This window comes from Chiloscyllium plagiosum, chromosome 2, assembly GCF_004010195.1.
Source record: "Chiloscyllium plagiosum isolate BGI_BamShark_2017 chromosome 2, ASM401019v2, whole genome shotgun sequence".
Taxonomy (NCBI): Eukaryota; Metazoa; Chordata; class Chondrichthyes; order Orectolobiformes; family Hemiscylliidae; genus Chiloscyllium; species Chiloscyllium plagiosum.
In genome coordinates this window covers 139,275,249-139,294,797 of record NC_057711.1, presented here as the reverse complement: position 1 = coordinate 139,294,797, position 19,549 = coordinate 139,275,249, and the positions used below count along the sequence as shown (strand labels likewise).

The window sequence follows — 19,549 nt, the reverse complement described above, 5'->3', positions numbered from 1 at the left end:
ATTTTTACATCACATTAAATCTCCAGCTTGCCTTTTTTTGTACAACATTCAAATTTTCCCCTCTATTCCCAAGGAACTCATGACACTAAGTCCTAACATGTCAATCAGAGAGATTCCAATATCTGAAATATGATACCAGAGGGGTGAAAACCAGGAGGTCCCAGCATGGTGACCACGTGACCTTTACAACCACATGATTCTCGGAGAAAGGCAGCCAAGAACCCAATTCCATAATTAGTGAGGCACAGAGAGGAAGATTGCATGAGAAAAGGTACTCTGATCTATTACAAAACAGGCATTTGTCACTGGACAGAACACTTACCAAAAATGGGGAAATTCCACCAATTGTTTCTCTTTGCAAAGGCTGCCTAACCTGCTGAGCATTTCCAACACTTTCTGTTTGTAATATATATCGATCCCTGGGTTTGCTTGCATTAACCGTTCTGTAACAATTCAAGGGTTAACTCAAGGTTTTTTGTGATCATCCTTGTTGCTGGTAACCTACAAACAGTGCAACCTAAACTTTGAACCACCACGTTTTGACCAATCAGTTAAACCTCACCCGGTCTCCTGGCACTACCTGTTGTGTTTAGACAGCTGTTCTTATTGAAGTCACCTCCAGCAATACCTTGTTGTTATGCCAACTCATGCATTAACAATGAGGAACCCTGAGCTAAGTATGTACCATAGATAAGGGCTCATTTCTTTGTACTTGAACCTGACTAATAACTTTAAAAAGACGCCACAACATTTAAAAACACATATTTCAGCAGGGCTGCTGTCTTGTAGCCTGTTCATTCGCTATCTAACTTTCAACAGGAATTTGATCAAGTAATGTTGGCAAAACCTGAACAAAAATGAACATTTATATTTTCTTCATTATTATAACTAAGGTAGGAAAGCTGGGAGACTAGCAGAAAACTCCAAGAACTTATTGCTCCTGTACTTGAACCCTCTTGCAACATACCATTTGCCTTCTTCACCGTCTGCTGCTCCTACATGTTAACTTTCAGAGACTGGTCGACAAGGACACCAGGTTTCATTGCACCTCCCCCTTTCTCATTCTATCATCATTTCGATAATCTTCCTTTGTTTTTGCTACCAAAGTAAATAATCTCACATGTATCCATATTATACTTAATCCTCCATGTGTTTGCCCACTCACTCAGCTTGTCCAAATCACACTGAAGGATCTCTGTCTGCTCTTCACAATTCACTCTCTCACTCAGCTTTGTATCACCCACAAACTGGGAGCTATTACATTTAGTTCCCTCATCTCAATCATTAATATGGATTGTGATTAGCTGGGGTCCATGCACTGATCCCTGCAGTATCCCATTAGCCATAACCTGCCACTGGGGAAAAGACACCTTTATACCTACTCTTTGTTTCCTGTTTGCCAATCAGTTATTTATCCATGTCAGTACAACTAGCCCCAGTTCTATGCACTTTGATATAAATTTTATAAGATTGTTATTTCTTGGAATGGTCTGTTTATTTTAAGGTAAATTTGATTCATGAAAGGTTCATGCAAATTGTTCTGAATTCCACTTGTCGACAGTTGAGCTTAAAATGGAACCATCTCAAAATTAAACTTCAGGTATTCTAAGGTTGAATTGAGATTTGAGTTGAATGGTTCTAAGGAAGAACAGCTAATTTAAACTTCTATCTAGATACAAGGCACATGTGATACATATTGTCATGGGGATGGACGTTAGAAAGGAATAGTCATTGAAAGCTGTTTCAGGTGAAACCTAGACACAACCTGATGCCATGGGATGTGAAGATGTTAGAACTTCCTATTGCTTGCTCAATGCACTGTTGCCCCAGGAGAATCATAGAATCCTCCCAACATACCCATGAACCTGTCAGACACAATCAGTTTGCAAGAATGTAACAGAGGGAACGAGAGCAAAGAGATAGCAACAATCAGTTTCTCGTTCTCTCAGCAAATGCGGGTAGAAACTCATGCTTATAGCAAAGGCAGTGTGTGAGGATTTGAAGGAAGCTGTAAAAGTCAGCTCGCTTTGGCAAGAGGAAGGAATGCCGAGATAAAACTTCACTTCAATTGTCATTTCAGGATTAGAAGTTATTCATCTGGAAAAGAAGAAAGGAAATAAGCTATTGGGGGGCTGAGAATTGCTTTGAATAGGCTACTTGCACTGAATGAAAGGTTCATGTAAGGGTCAGTGTAAAGTATAGCCATGCTGAGGGATTTTTGGTTGTTTTAAACGTTAAGCTGGAGAACATTTTCTGTAGCTTAGAGATCAAACTGTCTACGAATATATTGTTTGAGAATGGTGTGGCGTGTGACAATAAGAGTCATAAAACTTGAAATGATGTTGTGTGATCCTTCCAGTTAGTCACTGGAAATGCTTATACCTTTTTGAAAGCTATGGGTGGAGATTGTAACACTGGTTTAAAGTTGAAATGTCCCAGGACAAAGTTGAAAAGTCACCAACAGTTTTCCCCAACTGTGTTAACCTTTTTAGAAATGATTCTATGCAACCATTTCACACTGGGTACACAGGCATAGATGATGGAGGGTGTTGCCAGAAATTAAGGGCCACTAAGAGATCCCCGTCTCTCTCCTTAGGGAAGAGCCCCGGTTCAATGTGACAGTTGGGCATGACAGTGCCCAGTGGCAGGCTTCCCCTGGGATCAAGGAACCAGACAGCACAAATCCTATACACAGTGCCAATCAGAGGTCAGAGCTGTTCATTGCAGAGAGCTTCAGCAGCTAAGGCGGAGGTCAGAGAGAGATCCAGGCCATAAGAGAGTGAGGGCAAGGTCGAGATTTTGAGGAAGGGTACGAGAGGCATGGGCAGAGCTGTATATTTGGCAGCACTGCTACCAAACAGGACTTTTGGCAGCAGCTGCTACCAAACAGAGTGGACTGAGAACCTGAAATGGCATTAATTGCTCACTGCTGGGCAGTTGATGGTGTGGTGTGCCTGGCTGTGCATAAGACTCAGTGCCCTGGAGGTAATTGAAGCAGGGGCAGGAGACAGTAGTGGCTGTACCCTCCAGCCTAACTCAAATTCTCCCCAACTCCCAAATTGTCGTGTGGGGGGACATTAAATTCCACCCATAGAGGTGGATTACTTATAGTACCCTTCCTAACTGGACACAGCAAACTGAGCTTTAAACATGGGCACTTCTACCTCCTTTTGGAATCTGGACACAATCTGATGCTATGGGATGAGGAGATGTTAGAACTTCCGATTGCTTGCTCAGTGCACTGTTGCCCCAGGAGAATGGTAAGATCCTCGCTGACTGGAGGAATGCCAACTTTGTACAAGAACGTGCAGATCTGTAACAAGTAAACGGATTGCACCATTGCTTTCTATTGGCTGAATCTTGCATTTTTGGCTGAGCACAAGTTACATTGAATTTTTTGTAAGGGCTTTCACCAGTGGTCTCATGAGTTTTCTTGTCCTTTCTTACCGATGTGTCTCATGAAGTACCTACCCACCTATGGCATCCCCAACCTTCAGTTCCAGCCCCATCTTACCACATGCCATTCCCAGAATAACTTGCCACTGCTGGGATATCTCAGAATTTACCAGCTCCCCCTGTGCCTGTGCCATCTCTAAAAGCCTATTGTGCACCTGGACAAGTACTGCCAGTCTGGAGGTGCCCTGAACAGTTTCTGACATTGGTTCCGGACATGGGTAAAAAGAGGGAAAATTGGCATCCGACATTGCAAGCACAGAACTTACGGTTCCTACTGGAAGGAATGGTGCATAGGCAAGACTTCTGCTTCCTTTGGGATCAGCAGTAGAGGTCATGACAGTAGTCCAAGCTTGGTCTGAGATTGGAACTGGAAATGTGTTGCTGGAAAAGCGCAGCAGGTCAGGCAGCATCCAGGGAACAGGAGAATCGACGTTTCGGGCATAAGCCCTTCTTCAGGAATGGGGAAAGTTTGTCCAGCAGGCTAAGATAAAAGGTAGGGAGGAGGGACTTGAGGGAGGAGCGTCGGAAATGTGATAGGTGGAAAGAGGTCAAGGTGGTGGGAAAGAGGTCTGAGATTGCCTACCATATCAGCACAGTCTTAGCCATCAGTGTCTTTCTCCACTTCACCAGCATTAGTGCTATGATTTTTGTCTCCAATATGTCTCACTCACTCTATCTCTGTTACCTTACCAATCTCCTACCAAGGTGCATGCTCTTACAATTACAATTCTCACAATTGCCTGTAACATCTTCCCTCACTAGTTGTCACCTGCACCACTCCAACCCCCAACACCACTGACCTGCATGCCCTGAGCACTGCCTATTTACTCACTCAGTACATTCCTCGAATGCACCAACTATGCCACCCACTTTCATCTCCAGTAATATCTGCCTGTCTCTGATCTTAGAAGGAAAGCAGCCCACAATAGGGCAGAAAGAGTCACGATGGATGGTAGGTTTCCCCACATGCAGCTCATCACCTCTTATGTGGAGTGCGTCCTGACTCTGGCCAGGTCTGACTGACCTTGTCAAAATTTCTGGACTGGTTTCAGAGGCTGCCTTTGAATTACTGAGCCAGGGTCCCCTGAGCAAAAGCCATCTCCCCTGGCTTGTCTGAAGCTTACTGACAACTCTGACAAAGTTCCTGCTCATATGGTCTGTGTTAAATGACATGGCAAGACAGAAGTAATCAAGAGGAGACAAAGGTCTAGTGATATTGTTGCTGGATTGTTAATCCAGAGACCCAGGTAATGTTCTGAGGACCCAGGTTTGAATCCTACCAAAGCAGATGATGGAATTTGAAATCAGTTAAAATCTGGAATTTGGAGTCTAATGATAACTAAGAATCCATTAATTGTCCATCCGGTTCACTAACGTCCTTTAGGGAAGGAAATCTGCCATCCTTACCTGATCTGGCCTACATGTGACTCCAGACTCACAGCAATGTGGTTGACTCTTAATAGCTCTCTGGGCAGTTAGGGATGGGCAATAAATGCTGGTCTGTTAATGAATAAAATAAGAATGAACCTGGTATCTCTGCCTCAGGGGATACAGTGCACAATGGTAAGGCTATGCAAGGCAGTTTGTGGAATCAGGTGGGCACAGAGTAAGTGAGCACTAGGACAGAGAGCGAGGAGCCCACAGATAGTCCAGTCCATAAGCTGTGTGTGTGTCCCTTTGTGCACAGTGTCCTTGCAGCATTATATTGATAGTTGCCAGTGCAACCAAGTTGCATTACTGAAGTACGGAAGGGTCCTGTACGTGGATCAGAGCTATGGCAGGGGGTTCTTCGAGGCTGACACATCTCAAATGCCATTTTTGGTGGATGTAGGATATATGTGGTCAGTGCCTGTGGAGTGTACCCTGAGATGTTTGTGTTAGGTGTTCAACATGGAGATTTTTCTGACTCCACCGGTGAGCTGAGGTCACCAGGTACTGAATGTGATCTCATGTTGAGGCTTCTCAATGTCTAGCTTGTTTAGCGAGTTTGGTAAAATAGAAAACTGGATATTAGTGAGATGAATTGGGTCATGAACAAGGCATTTAACAAGCAATAATCCCATTGAATTAGCTGCTTAGTGGGAAACCTGCTATGCCACTTGTCAAAAACATAAAAGATCGTGCAAGATGCTATTGACTATGAGGCAGGCCTCTCTGGAAACCTCATGCAATTCTACCACAAATCTCACCATAACTCACATCACTCAGAGCCCCCCGTACAATTCCATTCAGTGTAGCTGTCTTGTCTGATTGGGAATCGTTTCCAAGCATATCTGGTGATTGGCAACTCTGCGTCAGAGAGACTCAAAGCCCAAACTGGTATATTTCTTTGAGAGAAAAATGGCATAATTTTTCAGTCCACAGACATGAAAATCATGCCTTTTGTCAAATGGTCTGGTGTTACACACTACTACCCTTGATTGACTACTGGAGTTGGGAGGTCATGTTGCAGCTGTACAGGACATTAGTTAGGCCACTATTGGAATATTACATGCAAGTTTGGTCTCCTTCCTATCAGAAGGATGTTGTGAAACTTGAAAGGGTTCAGAAAAGATTTACAAGGATGTTGCCAGGGTTGGAGGATTTGAGCTACGGGGAGAGGTAGAACAGGCTGGGGCTGTTTTCCCTGGAGCGTCAGAGGCTGGGGGTGACCTTATAGAGGCTTATAAAATCATGAGGGGCATGGATAGGATAAATAGACAGTCTTTGCCCTGAGATGGGGGAGTCCAGAACAATACAGCATAGGTTTAGGGTGAGAGGGGAAAGATATAAAAGAGACCTAAGGGGCAACGTTTTCACTCAGAAGGTGATACGTGTATGGAATGAGCTGCCAGAGGAACTGGTGGAGGCTGCTACAATTATAACATTTAAGAGGCATTTGGATTGGTATATGAATAGGAAGGGTTTGGAGGGATATGGGCCAGGTGCTGGCAGGTGGGACTAGATTGGGTTGGGATATCTGATCAGCATGGACAAGTTGGACCGAAGGGTCTGTTTCCATGCTGTACATCTCTATGACTATGACCAATTTTACCGCTTTGACTCTTTGACAATTTGGATCCCTGTTGCAGGGCATCAGCCATTATCCATGATGCTATCCCTTTAATATTCAACCAACTTGCAGTGACATATTTATCTTCATTAGCAACAGTTATGTTATTGCCATCTAACAAATAATTTGATTAAGTATTTTACTAATTAAAATGGGACATAAAGGTGACGCATTCAGTCATCTGTTTCTCGAATTTTGGGGCTGAGATATGATCTTTTCCAAATCCACGCATCCCTAACATTCTTCTGAATGCTGAGGTCTCCTTCCATAAATGATTTGCAACTCTCTGCTTGAAAGAGTTTAAAATCTGACCAAGCAGCACTTTCTTCAAATTCACATGAATTTATTCTTTGCCAGCCAAAAACCATGTGTTGAGCTTTAGTCAGGGGGATTGAATCCGTGAGTTTAAAAGTAACTTTGAGGATCCAGCCATCTAGTTCAAAAACTGATCCCACAAAATCAGACACAGGAAGTGAATAGGTCAAAACCAACAAAGACTCAGAGCTGGAGAGATGAACAAAGGCTCAAACAACAGCTGACATGCTGGTGGCTTGTCACTGTAATGGAGCCAAACTGTGATGAGGTTGTGAACATGGATTACTTAAGAAACAGAGAACGAAAGCAAAAATATATTATAGAACATGGAACATAGAAAAGTAGAGCACAGAACAGGCCCTTTGGCCCACGATGTTGTGCCGAGATTTCATCTTAATGTCGAATATAGTAACTTAACCTACACACCCCTCAACTCACTGTTATCCATGTGCATGTCCAGCAGTCATTTAAATCTCCCCAGTGACTCTGCTTCCACCACCACAGCAGGCAACGCATTCCATGCATTCACAACTCTCTGGGTAAAAACACCTACCTCTGACGTCTCCTTTATACCTTCCTCCTAATATCTTCAAACTGTGACTCCATGTTACCAGTCAATCCCGCCCTGGGAAAAAGTCTCTGGCTATTGACTATATCTATTCCTCTTATTATTTTGTACACCTCGATCAGGTCTCTTCTCTTCCTCCTTCTCTCCAGAGAGAAAGGTCCAAGCTTATTCAAACTTTCTTCATAAGGAAACTTCCATATCCGCCACAGATTCACCTGCACCTCCACCCACATCATCTACTGCATCCGCTGCAGCCGGTGTGGCCTCCTCTACATTGGGGAGACAGGCCGCCTACTTGCGGAGCGATTCAGAGAGCACCCCTGGGCCACCCGGACGAACCAACCCAACCAACCTGTAGCACAGCATATCAACTCCCCCTCCCACTCCACCGAGGATATGCAGGTCATTGGACTCATCCACCGCCAAACCACAACAACCCGACGGTCGGAGGAGGAGCGTCTTATCTTCCGACTGGGAACCCTCCAACCGCAGGGGATGAACTTGGACTTCACCAGTTTCTTCATCCCCCCTCCCCCCCCCTTGTCTCAGCCGGATCCCTCCAGCCCGGCACTGCCTTCCTGACCTGTAGTCTTCTTCTTGACCTCTCCGCCTCCACCCTACTCCGACCTATCACCCTCACCTTGACCTCTTTCCACCTATCACATTTCCAACTCCCCTCCTCCAAGTCCCTCCTCCCTACCTTTTATCTTCTCCTGCTGAACACTCTCTGCTCATTCCTGAAGAAGGGCCTGTGCCCGAAACGTCGAATCTCCTGTTCCCTGGATGCTGCCTGACCTGCTGTGCTGTTCCAGCAATAAAGTTTCAACTTTGTGATCCAGCATCTGCAGACCTCACTTTCTCCTCATAAGGCAAGCCCTCCAGTCCAGGCAGCATCCTGATAAACCTTCTTTGCACCCTCTCCAAAGCCTCTGTATCTTTTCTATTATGTGCGACCTAATCCCACAACAGCTTTGAGATATATTCCTGCATAATTGTTTTTACTTAATGCTGGTTGAGGGATAAATATTGGTCAGCTGGAAGTTGCCAGAGCTTCTGCATTCTTTGACATAGTGCCATTAAGTTAATGATCGAAATGGTGCCTGGGTTTAATGCCCCATCCAAAAGATTTGATTGTATTAGAGATGCACTGTTAAGTGACTTTTTAATTTTATTATTTATTAACCTTTCATATTTTAGACTGCAACAAACACAGGCATTAAAATATAGCTCTGCAGTAAACTATTTCCATTGCTAGTCGAAGACAAAGTCAGCGGATTAAGTTGCAGGAATGCGATTGAATCCACAAGTTGTAACACGCTATGCTCCATCGTGAACCATAGAGGGATTTGGTTAACATGGCAGATTTATAAACTATACTGAGAAATGCTGCAATGCAGAAACGCACTCTCAATAATGATCCCTGAAATGCGACAAACTAGTACAGAAAAATAGGTGTCATTGTAACACTGTACTTTAGGCTGTCATTCTGTTGTTATAAACCAACATGGTGCGATCAGTTTGCACAGTAAAGGTTGTAAAATATACATGAGTCACAGTGGCTTTCGGTTTTGTGCCACAACTGCAGGCATATCAAATTATATCAAAAGTCTTAACAGTTGGGGGAGGTTCTGGGTTAATGCAATCAATTCTTCTGAATGGCTTGCAGAACTAGTCTTATGAACCGTAGAACTGTTAGTCTCCGGGTTTCGACCTTCTCGCTCATGAGTTAATTTAACACAGAACAGATTAAAGGGACTGTGACAAATGTGAAGTCTTATCCATAACCTTCACTTACTTGAGGAAATCTGAAGTACAAATCGGTCTGATATTCTGTTTCGCAGTTCCTTTCACTTTGCCCATTCAAGTACCTGACATCTGTGGAACTACCTGTCAGCTCACCTCTTAAAATATGAAGAGTCTCACGAGGAAGTTAATTACTACCTGCAAAGGTTGAAATTTGACACACCCACCACCAGCTGCCCTGCGCATTTTGGAAGTGTTGACTTTTGTTATTATAAGCAGCTAGTACAAACCCATCCGTTCTGGCATATAATCAGAGACAGTACTCCCCGCCTGTCTGAGAAACTTTCTGATTAAAGAAAAGTTTTGCTTCTCTCGGAAAACTTTCTGCTGCAGATTAACTCCTGCACCAAGATTTGTCGAGATGGCATGGCTAGAAAACGTGACTATAGGGATTAAGTATAATGTGTTCATATAATAATAAATAATAGAAATAAATGATGAGATTAAATATAATGTCATCAAAGCAGAATGAAATTTGGATTGTCAACTAAAAGAAAGAAAGGGTTACATTGATAAATTGTCTTTCATTGCCACAGGGAAACCAAAAGTGCTTTACATTCAATTAAATACACCCGCTATGCCAACACTCTTGCAATGACAACGAATAGGGGAACACTGTAAAGTCTTACAAACAACGGTGTAGTAATGGCACCCTGGGTGGAGCTGCTCCACCAGAAGGACAGCAGCAGGGCTAAACTGATAGGGGATTCAATTGTAAGGGGGAACAGACAGGCATTTTGTGTGGCTGAAGCACACTGTTGTGTAAAGCAGACCACAGGCATTCTCAATACCCAAGCAGATACGTACTGAAGGCTGCCACAGATCTGTCCAGGCAACTGCCCAGCATCTTCCACAGTTCAATGGTTTGTTATATGAAGACCTTTGTGCTGGTGTGGCTCCAATGTTACTTCCTCTCCGAGTGAGTGATAGGGCTCTATTCACAGGTGTCATTGGCTACCTGCTCAGCGGATAAAATAGCAAAATATTGCAGGTGCTGCAAGTCTGAAATAAAAATAGATCATGCTGGAGATACTCAGAAGATCAGACAGCATCTGTAGAGAAAAATGCAAGGTACTCTTGTGACTCGGCCAACATTGTCTGCCTCAAACACTGCAGGCAAGGATGTCCTGAGGCATGGTACATTGGCGTGACCAAGCAGATGCTACAACAACGGATGAATGGACACCGCACATCAATTGCCAGACAGGGATATACCTTCCCAGTCAAGGAACACTTCAGCGGTCAGAGACTTTCGGCCTTGGGTCTTCGGGTGAGCGTCCTCCAAGGTGGACTTTGGGATAGGCAACAACACAGAGCCACTGAGCAGAGGCTGAAAGTCAAGTTTGATACCCATGAGGATGGCCTCAACCAGGATCTTGGGTTCATGTCACACCACAGATGACCCCACTACACACACACACACATTTTCACTCTCCCTCACATGCACACATACACACACACACACACACACACGCACACACACACACACGCACACACACACACGCACACGCACACACAAGTCTATGGGGTGAATTTGCATTTGCAGATACATTCAATTTTGTTCAAAAAGCACACAATCTGTAGGCCGTCAGTCCATGTTACATTTTAGAGATTCCTATTTTGGAAATGGAACCAGTCTGACTCAAGGTTGGAATACAGACAGACTCTAACCTCACAGCTTTAATGCATTGTCTGAGTTGAGATGTGACTTTTTAAAATAAAATCTTAAATTATCTCAGGAATGTGTCTTGAAAGAAGTTCTGGGATTTACATATTAATGAATTGAAACCTGCAACCTATTCAAAGTGATTAAAGACTTAACAGCAATTTAAGTTTGTTCAATACATCACATCAGTTGTATAGCACTTTAATCTTTTACTATAAATTCTGTGTCCTAAGATCCTGCCCCGCTCGCTACCTGATGAAGGAGCAGTGCTCCGAAAGCTTGTACTTCCAAATAAACCTGTTGGACTATAACCTGGTGCTGTCTGTTTTTTAACTTTGTCCACTCCAGTCTAACACCGGCACCTCCACATCACATAGAGTTAACAATGGAAACAGCAGTGCATGTTGAAGTCATAGAGTTGTCCAGCACGGAAACAGACCCTTCGGTCCAACTCATCCATGCTGACCAGATATCTTATATTCATCTAGTATCATTTGCTATCATTTAGCCCATACCCCTCTAAACTCTTCCTATTCATGTAGCCATCCAAATACTTTTTAAATGTTATAATTGTACCAGCTTCCATCACTTCCTCTGACAGTTCATCCCATTCAACCATTACTCTCTGCTTGAAAACGTTGCCCCTTTGGTCCCTTTTAAATCTTTCTCCTCTCACCTTAAACCTATGCCCTCTTGTTTTGGACTCCGCTACCCTGGGCCAAAGACCTTGTCTATTTACCCTATTCATGCAGCTCATGATTTTATAAATTTCTATAAGGTCACCACCTCATCCTCCGATGCTGTAGGGAAAACAGCCCCAGCCTATTCAGCGTCTCCATATAGTTCATACTGTCCAATCCTGGCAATGATTGGCGGAACTGGTCCTCACCCTCAATAATTGCTCCCTTGAATCTTCCCACTTCCTCCAGACAAAAGGGGTAACCATGGGCACCCGCATGAGTACAAACTATGTCTGTCTTTTTGTCAGACAAGTGGAACAGTCCATCTTCTGCAGTTACACCAGCACCTTTTCCTCCGCTACATTGATGGCGCCACCTCGTGCTCCAACGGGGAGGTTGAAAAGTTCATCAGCTTCATGAACACTTTCCATCCTGACCTCAAGTTCACCTGGACCATCTCAGACACTCCCTCCCCTTCCTGGACCTCTCCATCTCTAGCGACCGACTCAACACAGCCATATACTTCAAACCCACTGACTCCCTCAGTTACCAGGACTACACCTCCTCCCACCCACCCCACCCCCCCCCCCCCCCCCCGTATTAGCTCCATCTCTTATTCCCAATTCTTCTGCCTCCGCCATATCTGCTCCCAGGAGGAGCAATTCCACTCCGGGACATCCCAAATGGCCTTCTATTTGAAGGACTGCAGTTTCCCCTCCCACGTGATCAACAATGCCCTCTAGACATCTCCTCCACTTCCCCTACCTCTGACCTTGAACCCCACCCCTCCAACCACAACAAGGATAGAAACCCCCTTGTCCTCACCTTACCCCACTCATCTCAGGATACAGTGCATTATTCTCCACCATTTCCACCAGCTAAGATCAGACCCCATTACCAGGGATATATTTCCCTCCCCACCCCTATCAGCATTCTGTAGAGACCATTCCCTCCACGACTCCCTCATTAGGTCCATTCCCCCTGTCAACCCACCCTCCACTCCCGACATCTTCCCCTGCCACTGCAAGTAGTGTAAAACCTGTGCCCACACCTCCCCCCTCACCTCCATTCAAGGCCCCAAAGGATCCTTCCACATCCAGCAGAGATTTTCCTGCACATCCAAACACCTCATTTACTGTGTCCATTGCTCCTGATGTGGTCTCCTCTACATTGGGGAGTCAGGACACCTACTCGTGGAATATTTCCGGGAACATCTCTGGGATACACGCACCAAACAACTCCACCGCCCTGTGGCTGACCATTTCAACTCCCCTTCCCACTCTGCCAAAGACCTTCAAGTCTTGGGCCTCCTGCACTACCAAATCCATGCCATCTGATGCCTGAAGGAAGAATGCCCCATCTTCCGCCTTGAGACCCTCCAACCACATGACATCAACGTCAATTTCACCAGTTTCCTCATGTCCCCTCCCCCCACTTCACCCCAGATCCAACCCTCCAACTTGGCACCACCCTCTTGACCTGTCCTATCAGCCCATCATTCTTCCCATCTATCTGCTCTAACCTATCACCATCACCGCCTACTGTATCTACCTATCACATTCTCAGCTACTTTCCCCCCAGCCCCACCTTCATCCTCCTATTTATCTCTCAGCCCCCTTCCCACCCGCCCCCATGAAAGGCTCATGCTTGAAATGTCAATTCTCCTGCTCCTCGGATGCTGCCTGACCTGCTGTGCCTTTCCAGTGCCATACTTTTTGACTCTGATCTCTAGCATCCGCAATCCTCACTTTCTCCTAATCCTGGCAACATCCTTGTAAATCTTTCCTGAACCCTATCAAATTTCACAATATCCTTCCTACAGCAGAGATACCAGAACGGACCAGAAGAGGCCTAACCAATGTCCTGTATAACCACAACATGACCTCACAACTCATATGTTGATATGACTCTGTGGAAGTCCCAACCTGTGTACATGTGCGAGACTTACTGAGAAAGTTTAAATTTCCAATGAGTTCAACTATATTTCTTGGTTCCCTCTTTGGATGTCTCTGATATGAACTTTAGTGTTGAAGATTTGTGTTTAATGTTCTTTAGAAACTCCTGGAGTTTCGGTGGCGCTATCGATTGGCGGGTTTGGCTATTAACTGAGTAGTTTGTGATTCGAGCCTACCCAGGGACGCTCGTGCATATTAATTTTATGCTAGCAGGGTGATGGTGGTATAGTGATGATGAGCATAGTTGCCTTCCAAGCAGTTGACCCGGGTTCAATTCCCAGCCATCGCAGTGCTGTGGTTTGTAAGCAGTCTCTTAAAGGTAAAGCACTGGGATAAATCGAGGAAATAAATCTTTCTTGTTAATTTTGGGTAATCCAAGATGGAGGACTGGAATAATTTCTGGCTGTAAGAGCTGCTCCTTTTTTTGAGGTATTTTAGGTTCAGGAGGTGATTTCCTCGAATTCCAGGAGCAGCAATTACTGTTTTATATGCTGTTGCATTGTTTTGGAACTTTGGGAAAAAAAAGTCAAAACAACAGCAGTTTTAAAGGGAGAAGAACAGACAAAGGAAGCACGTGGTGAGGACAGTGCAGGAGAGAGAGAGAGAGAGAGAGAGAACCTGCACAGTTACTGCCTTTGCTGTTTTTGAATTCATGTGTCGCTGGACATCAGAGTGCATCTGGGAAAATTAACAAACAGTGAATTTCACGCAGAGAGTGGCACGTGTATGGAATGAGCTGCCAGAGGATGTGGTGGAGGCTGGTACAATTGCAACATTTAAGAGGCATTTGGATGGGTATATGAATAGGAAGGGTTTGGAGGGATATGGGCCAGGTGCTGGCAGGTGGGACTAGATTGGGTTGGGATATCTGGTCGGCATGGACGGGTTGGACCAAAGGGTCTGTTTCCATGCTGTACATCTCTATGACTCTATTGTTGGTGGAAATTTTCCCGAGGATTTTCCCACCAATTATCTTAGACAGAGGACAGTGATTAACAGCAAGGATCTGTTTTGGAAAGCCATGAAGAAATACCCTTCCATCCCAACAATGCTCATCCTCCTCTCTTACACTCCTAAAAATGTTCACCATACCACATTTATTTTCAGACATAGTTTAACTTGACAATGTTCTATCCTCTGCCCCACAGTCTACCTAACAATACAAACAGAAAGTGCTGGAGAAACTCAGCAGGTCTGGCACAGCTGTGGAAAAATGAAGTTAATATTTAACATCTGATCAACTCTTCTTTAGAATTGAAGTTGATTCATTGGAGTAAGTTTCCTGATATGCTCATGGTTTTCAGGATTGTATCCCACATTTATTCCAAAGCTTATGTGCTCACTCACATTAGAATTAACTGCGTAGTGTGAGGGAAATTGGTAGGACAGCAGAAAACCATTGTGGTTAACTTACATGTGACATAGTCAGTGAGATAAACTTTTATTTTTAAACACTCCTTTACAGAATTTTACTTCAAGTAACTAAGACATTCCTGCTCATTGAGTACGAGACCTGGCGTGTATGAGAATGCATATTTCCTCACCATTATCACATTTGACAGATTGCTGATGCAGGATCGTACATGCTGAAAATAAACATTCTTTCAAAGTCAATGGGCTGTGATTTTCCAACCCCTCAGAAGTAAGGATGGGGAGGGCCCAAAACCCTGAACAGAGTGACATCGTCCTTCACCTCTGATGCTAGCACACCAAATTGCAAGTGAAATGTGAACAGTGCGTGCTTTTGAAAGAACAAAAATCTGAGAGCTAGTTTAGGTCCTTCAGGACCCAGGAAGATTTGCTTCCAATGCGGCTTGAAGTGTTGTGAGAAGGCTGATAAGTCCAACGCCTGATTTGTAGACTCCACTACATGGGGGCCAGTTGCACTCATGGGGTGGGGTAGATGAGTTATTTGGAAAGTTTGCACACTTATTCTATTCTTCAAGTTTTTCAATACTTCTAAGTTCTGAACTGTCCTCAAATTTTGAAGACGTGTCCTGTAAACCCAAGTCCAGGTCACAAATGCATTTTTTTTTAAAAATGCAGTAGTCTTCATATCGATTCCTGCAGGACCTCAGTCAGAAAAGCAACTGCTCATTTCGTGCCATTCAGAATTTTTGCATCCATGCTGCCTGACAGTGTTCCTATTATTCTAGGAGTTGGGCCTCCTCCACTGCCAAATCCAAGCCACCTGACTCCTGGAGGAAGAACACCTCATCTTCTGTTGGGACCCTCCAACTACACGGTATCAACATCAATTTGACCAGTTTCCTCATCTCCTCTCCCCCACCTCATCCCAGCTCTAACCCTCCAACTTAGTGCTGCTCTCTTGAACTGTCCATGTTCCTTCCTGCCCATCCTCTCCATCTGACCTGCTAAACTATCACCATCACCCCCCACCTGCATCTACCTCTTGCCTTCCCAGCTACCTTCCCCCCAGCCCCAACACCCCCTCCATTTATCTATCAGACCCCTCACCCCCAGCCGCCACCTTCCTGATGAAGGACTTACGCCTGAAACATTGATTCTCCTGCTCCTCGGATGCTGCCTGACCTGCTGTTCTTTTCCAATGTCACACCTTTTGACTCTGATCTCCAACATCTGCAGTCCTCATTTTTTCCTTTCAACTAATAAGCCTGTTACATGGCACTTTTCCAAACACCTCCTGGAAATCCATGTACATTACATCAACTGCATACCTCATCAGTAGAGTTGGTTCAACACAATTTCCCTTTAACAAATCCATGCTGGATTTCCCAACATACTCCACGTGTCTATTTGTCTATTAATTTACCACATATTACCGAATCTAAAATCTTTCCCATCTCTGAAGTTAAACTGAGTGGCTGTTAGTTCCTGGGTTTTATACTTCCATTCTTCTTTAACAATATTTACAACTTTAACAAAGTTAATACAGAGGGTTTTTATCTTTGATGAATACAAAAAGTAAATGCAGGAAATACAATCAATTTCAGAAAGTATTTAGTCCCACCGAATGCCAGTCAGGGACTCTAGCACTTCCCTCCATTCTCCCTCGTCCAAGAGTTAAACATCCTCCAAGACGCCCCGCTGCCCTCACCCTGAACTTCTATCTTGAGGTTCCTTGTCTCCCCTCATGTCCTCTCTGAGATCATGGTCTGTGAGTTCCATGTCCAGTACTCTTGACCCTATTCCCATTAAACTGCTGACCACCCACATACCTTCCCAGCTTCCGTGTTAGTCAACATTGTCCCTGGTCTCTACTCCAGGCTTTGCCCATTTCCCCTGCAGATCTGCCAACATCACAGCCCTTGACCATCCTTTTCCTCTCTAGAGTCCTTGAATGTATTGTCATCTCCTAAAGTCATTGCCTTTATTCCCATAACTCCATGTTTGAATCCCTCTAAACGGACTTCCTCCCCACCACATTACTGAAATTGTGGTGATATAAGCCACAAATGAAATCCTATATAACTGTGATAAAGATAAACCTTCCCTTGTCGTTCTTGACGTTTCTGCAGCCTTTAACAGCAGCTTTCCCCAATGCTTCTTCACCATTGCCCTGCAGCATGCAGCCACATTTGTTTAGGTTCATTCTTACATCTCCATCAAAGCCAGAGAATTGCTGTTAATGACTTCTTTCCCCATTCCATTACCTCTGTTGCCTCCCCAAAGATCTGTTCTCAGCCACTCATCTTTACTTCTTGATAACGTTATTCAAAACATGTCAGATTCCAGATGTATTTCACTAATAATAACCCAAATCTACCTCACTATCAAATCTCTTAACCATGTCACTGTCTGTATATTGTTAGACTGCTGGACCAGCATACCTGGGAGTTGCAGTGGGAGAGGGACTCCCTGAGATTCTTGTAGAGAGAGGAGGAAAACTTCTTCAAGGCAGGCATCCTTGCAAGAGGATTCGCAGTAGGGTTAAAATCAACAAGGTAAAAACAATAACTGCAGATGCTGGAAACCAGATTCTGGTTGCCTGAAACATCGATTTCGCTGCTCCTTGGATGCTGCCTGAACTGCTGTGCTCTTTCAGCACCACTAATCCAGAATCTGGTTTCCAGCATCTGCAGTCTTTGTTTTTACCTGCTGGACCAGCATCCTGTCTTAGCCAAGTTGAAATTTCCTCCTATTAAATGTTGGGAAAACCAATTCCATGAGGGACGCCAATCAACTCATCAAATTCAACAGCCTAGAATGAGCCTCAAGCCCACCCCTCCAACTTAATAAGCCTCAGTGGCACCCCATTGCAGAGCTGCAGGTCCCCACATGATTGAGCCTGAGGTCCCCAATGAATGAGCCTCAGGTTTCCCAATGATTGAATCTCAGGTTCCCCAATGTCGAGCCTCAGATGCCCCAATGATTGACCTTCAGAGTTCGCCAAAGATTGATACTCAGATTTCCCAATGATTAACCCTCAGATTTCCCAATGATTGACCCTCAGATTACCCAATGATTGACCCTCAAGGTCCCCAATGATTGACCCTCAGGTTCCTCAATGACTGACCTTCAGCCTCCCCAATGATTGACCCTCAGGTTCCCAAATGATTGAACCTCAGGTTCCCCAATGATAGAGCCTCAGGTTCTTCAATGATTGAGACTCAGGCTCCCCAGTGATAGAGCCTCGGGTTCTGCAATGATTGACCCTCGGCCTCCCCAACGATTGGCCACAGAAGATGAGGCTGTAACACAGGTAGGTGAAGGAGAGCGACAGGCTGAAGATGAAGACGAGCCTGCGGGTCCCTCTGGGTGGAGTTGGCACCACTCTCACCCCTAGTCTAGATGCCATGTCTCAGGGCAGCTGCTGACAGGGGCGTTAAAGCATCAACAGCACAGCAGGTCAGGCAGCATCCAGGGAACAGGAGATTCGACGTTTCGGGCACAGGCCCTTCTTCAGGAACGGCCCGAAACGTCGAATCTCCTGTTCCCTGGATGCTGCCTGACCTGCTGTGCTGTTCCAGCAATAAAGTTTCAACTTTGATCTCCAGCATCTGCAGACTCACTTTCTCCGCGTTAAAGCATCAGCCATGATTGAATGGCGGAGTGGACTCGATGGGCCGAATGGCCTTACTTCCACTCCTATGTCTTATGGTCTTATTGACCCTCACGTTCCCCAGTAATTGACCCCCAGCCTCCCCAATGATTGACCCTCACATTCCCCAATGATTGACCCTCACATTCCCCAATGATTGACCCCCAGCCTCCCTAATGATTGACCCTCACGTTCCTCAATGATTGACCCCCAGCCTCCTCAATGATTGACCCACAGTCTCCAAAATGATTGATCCCCAGCCTCCCCAATGATTGAGCCCCAGCCTCCTCAATGATTGACCCTCACGTTCCTCAATGATTGACCCCCAGCCTCCCCAATGATTGACCCCCAGCCTCCTCAATAATTGACCACCAGCCTATGATTAATCCTCACGTTCCTTAATGATTGACCCCCAGCCTCCCCAATGATTGACCCCCCACCTCCTCAATAATTGACCACCAGCCTATGATTAATCCTCACGTTCCTTAATGATTGACCCCCAGCCTCCCCAATGATTGACCCCCAGCCTCTGCAATGATTGATCCCCAGCCTCCCCAATGATTGACCCCCAGCCTCTGCAATGATTGATCCCCAGCCTCCCCAATGATTGACCCCCAGCCTCTGCAATGATTGATCCCCAGCCTCCCCAATGATTGACCCCCAGCCTCTGCAATGATTGATCCCCAGCCTCCCCAATGATTGACCCCCAGCCTCTGCAATGATTGATCCCCAGCCTCCCCAATGATTGACCCCCAGCCTCCGCAATGATTGACCCTCAGCCTCCCCAATGCAGATTCCCAGCCTCCTCAAAGATTGACCCTCACGTTCCTCAATGATTGACCTCCAGCCTCCCCAATGATTGACCCCCAGCCTCTGCAATGATTGACCCCCCGCCTCCCCGCGTGGAGCGGGTTGGGATAAAGTCCGTGGCCCCTCCAGCCACCAGCAGGGGGCGGAATGGCGGTGCGTGTGACGTCATCGCGACTCGGGAACGCGTCAACGGTCGCTGGTGATAGCGTCACTTCCGGCCA

At 45.3% G+C, this 19,549-nt stretch overlaps 1 protein-coding gene across 2 annotated transcripts in view; it reads right to left on the bottom strand.

Moving 5' to 3' along the window:
- Window positions 1–9,304, bottom strand: part of rassf6 (Ras association domain family member 6) — a 72,785-nt gene extending 63,481 nt beyond the window's left edge. The window contains exon 1 of one of the 2 annotated variants that reach the window (XM_043719345.1): window positions 9,187–9,304. The gene's annotated coding sequence lies outside the window, so the exon portion shown is untranslated. The remainder of the gene's footprint in view (window positions 1–9,186) is intronic. The other variant, XM_043719296.1, reaches the window with a different exon arrangement.
- Window positions 9,305–19,549: the final 10,245 nt, after the last annotated feature.